General features: G+C 36.2%; 1 pseudogene; it reads left to right on the plus strand.

Annotated features, from left to right (window-relative positions):
- Positions 1-2,871: 2,871 nt before the first annotated feature.
- LOC102489958 (UPF0711 protein C18orf21 homolog pseudogene) lies at positions 2,872-3,469 on the plus strand (annotated as a pseudogene).
- Positions 3,470-4,299: the final 830 nt, after the last annotated feature.

Below are 4,299 nucleotides of genomic sequence, written 5' to 3' on the forward strand. Positions count from 1 at the left end.
CTTTCTGGCGAGTGCACACCCCCTATACAAAAACCCTCTCAAAAACAAACAAAAAAAAAAACTAAGAAAATGACCAACTTAATTGTAAGGACAAGTCTGGAGTTGAATATTATATCCCAGAATTCAATTGGGAAGATCGAACCACAACAGAAGATAGATTAAGTACATGAGACTAAACTGGTGAAATAGCATTCTGTGACTTTTGACTTAAAAAATTGCTGCTTTTCTTCTAGGCTTCATTGCCTGGTTTCAAGGGTTTTGTCCTGTCTTCAGCTGCCAATCAGTTCATGTACCTACTATTTGAACAGAATACTAACCTGTTTCCAGGCTTTAAGTTTTAAGTAAATTTCCTTACCAATTCAAAACTGCTTATTTTGAAATTACCAGCTGAACTTGCTATTGAAAGTAGTTAGATTATTTAAGAAATTGTGTGATCAATAAAATGTGGGGGGATAAGGAATTTAAGACAACTGTAGACACCAGAGATAGTGAAAGAAGAAAAATAAATATGTGTGTGTGTGTGTGTGTGTGTGTGTCTGTGTAAAACTAGAAATGGAAAATTATTGATGATAATATACATGATTAAGCCAATATGCAGCATATCCTGGATGGGAATCCACTTTTTGTATGCTGTTTCGATGATTAGGGGATGAATGTAATTTAATTAATTTTTTTTTAAAAAGTTTCAGGAGAAAAAAACACACAAAAACTATTTTTCTTGAAATTAAAAATAAATGCATATTTGATGAGTGCAGTAATCTATATAGTCCCAGCTAGGTGCTACTTTATAGTATGTTCATTCTACTCACTGAGGTTTATGCTTAAAGTCAGATTTGTGTTCTTGGATATAGATATATATATATCAGCCACGCTTGCTATTGGAAGTATTTAGATTAATTAAGTTCATTAGTGAATAAATAAAATGGGGAGAAAAGACGTAGAAAGCAACCATGGATACCAGAGACAGTGTGAGAGGAGGGTGAGACACGACAGAGGGTGAGAGATACGGAATCAAGGATGGCAAAAATAACAAAATATACAGGAAACAAGAAATGGAAAATTATTTGTTGACAATAACACGTATGTTGATGTGCTTCATTGAGCCTATATACAGTGTATTCTGGATGGGAAATCTCATTTTGTTTGCTGTAATGATGTATAGTGAATGAATGTAAATAAATAAATTTAAATAAAATAAAATAATAAATTTAAAAAAAATACGCACACACACTCACTGACGGGATTGCATCAAGCTAAAAGCTTCTGTACAAGAAAGAACAGAATAAAGAGACAACCCACAGAATGGAAAAAATATTTGTATATTATCATTCTGATAAGAGGTTGATAACCAGAGACTATAAGGAACTCGCACAGTTTTCCCTCTCCCTCCAGATAAAAACAATAATCCAACCAAAAAAAATGAGCAACCAACCTGAATAGACAACTTTCAAAGAAGACATATATATGGACAAAAAAGCATATGAAAAAATGTTCAGCATTTCTTGTCATAATGGAAATTCAAATCAAACCCACAATGTAGTATCACCTAACCCCAGAAGAATGGCCATAATTAAAGGAGGAGGAGGAGAAGACAGAGAAGAAAGAGGAAGAGGAGGAGAAAAAGAGAAGTAAAAGGAGAAAAAAAAGGTGCTAGCAAGGTTGTGGAGAAAAAGAAACCATCCTGCACTACTGGTGGGAATATAATTTAATATAGTCACTGTGATAAACAGTATGAAGTGTCCTTAAAAATCTAGAAATAAAATTACCATATCCCACTATGGTGTATATACCCAAAGGACAAGAAATCACTTGGAGAGACATTTCCACATCCATGCTTATTGCAGCATTATTCACAATAGCTATGATATGGAATCAACATAAGTGTCCGATAAATTATTAAGAAAATGTGGCATATATCCACAATGGAATACTACCTGCCATAAAATTAAAAAAAAAAAACTATGACATCCTGTCATTCAACACAAATGAACAAATCTAGAAGATATAATGCTAAGTGAACTAAATCAGTCTATAAAAGATATATCCATATGTCCCTGCTTAAAAGACACTGTATATCTGCACTCTATGGTGGAAACTGACAGACTTAATTGCATAGTTCTACACAGGAGGTGAAGGGTAGTGGGAGTTCACAAGAATGCATGTAAGTAAATGGAGTATGTTGTGAAGTGATATACCACAGAAGAGTAAAAAATGTCATTGAAATTTAATATGTGCTTAAAACAAAACTACTAGAACTATATTTTCAATGTGCACAACATGAGATAATTTTTAATGTCGAAAAAGATTAGCATGTCTATATCGTTATTACCCTGATTTTTACACACTGTATGCATGATTTAGAACACCATATTGGGGGCCAGTAGATGGTGTGGTGGTTAAGGTGATGGACTTCCCCATGGTGACAGTCTGAGTCCTGAACTCTGTAGCTTGAAAATCATGCTGAGTGTGTATTCATGCATGCTCAAAATTCCAAGAGAAGAATGGGGTAGAAGGAATTGCAGCATGTCCATCCCATCTTGGGGGATGATTTCTCACTTTCCCTCTCTTTGTGTTGTTCCAACAAGTGCTTGCACTTTATGGCAAAGCTTTTAAAAAAGAAAAAAAAGAAAGGAAGAAAAGAAAAGAAAACCAAATTGTACGCCACAAAGATGTACAAGGGATATATGTAAAAATACTGTTTAAGAAAAAAAGAGTAGCTATTTGGATTTCAGGTAAGAAAATTTCAGAACTAAAGGAATAAAAAATGTCATTGCATAATAGTGGGACAAATTCTCTTTGAAAATATAACAATCTTAAACATATATTTAACAACATGAAAATACATAAAGTGGAGCTGCTAGCGAGGAGGCCATGAGACGGAAGCACTACCTGGAGGCTGCGGCGCCGGGCCTGCGCGAGAGCTGCTCGGGCCAGGCCTGCTACCTCCTCTGGACCTACAGTTCGTCACACATTACTGGTTCTGGATAATTCTCTAGTGTGCCTCAAACCCAAGGCCAAATTAACACCGAAAATACAGAAACTTCTTAATCAAGAAGCAAGAAAATACTTCCTCAGTAATAAAGAAGCAAAAATTGTGAAAAAGTACAAAGACTCCAAAAGCATATTGTTGATTACTTGTAAGACATGCAACAGAACCGTCAAACATCACGGTAAAAGCAGAAGATTTCTAGCAGCACTGAAGAGCAGTCCTGTCACCCCTGCAAGTAAACTCAGCCTGAAGACACCAGAGAGAAAGACACTGAGTTCTGGAAACTTAAATCATGATATGTCTGGCTTCAAAGGCAAGAGCCCAGCATTGATATTCAGAACCCCTACCTCTGGACAGTCAATACCCAGTTACTCTTCAAAGAATGTGAGCAAAACAAAGAAACACTTCTCTCAACTAAGTCAGAGTGAATCCAAACAGAATCCAAAGGTGGACTTCAGACATTTTTTATCTTCACTGTGAAGCGTGGACTTTAAAAATAAAGACTGTAATTTCTGAAACAAACAAACAAACAAAAAAACACATAATGCCAAAACTGATAGAACCGAAAGGAGAAACAGACAATTCCACTATTGTAGTTAAAGACTTCAACATCCCTCTGTCAGTAATGCATAAATAAAATAGAAAATCAACAAGAATACAGATTATCTGAACACTCTTATCAGTTGATCTAATTAACATTTGTGGAAGACACCATCAAACAACAGCAGAATACACACACTCTCAAGTCAGTCAGCATATTCACTAATATAGACCACATTTTGGGACTTAAAACACACTGTAACAAATTTAAAACAATGGAAAGCATACTCAAAAAGTACTGTAACTGAGGCAGAAGGGAACAGGTCTTCTTGAAGAGACACCTTCATGGCTCCTGCGATCTAGCCATTTTTGGGGAAACAGAAAAATGAAGATTTCCCACTGATAATTCGGCCTCCAGCACGCAAAACTCGCATGATTGGACTTCCAAGTTTGGAAAGAAACCAACCATCCACTAGATGACTGGAAATCACTGCAGGACCACAAGAAATATGGGAAAGCAGGAAAATACCTCTCTTTCAAGGGAAAAGGATAACTCCTCTTCATCCACAGACAGTCCAATGGAAATCACGGAAATGTCGACACAGCTTCATGGATCCTGCGAACTAGCCATTTTGGAGAAACAGGAATCAAGATTTCCCACTGATAATTCAGCCTTCAGCACACAAAACTCATGTGGAGAGGCAAAGGGAACAGGTCTTCTTCAAGACACAGCTTCATGGATCCTGCAAACTAGCCATTTTGGGTGAACA

Source organism: Tupaia chinensis, unplaced genomic scaffold (assembly GCF_000334495.1).
Source record: "Tupaia chinensis unplaced genomic scaffold, TupChi_1.0 Scaffold000046_3, whole genome shotgun sequence".
Taxonomy (NCBI): Eukaryota; Metazoa; Chordata; class Mammalia; order Scandentia; family Tupaiidae; genus Tupaia; species Tupaia belangeri.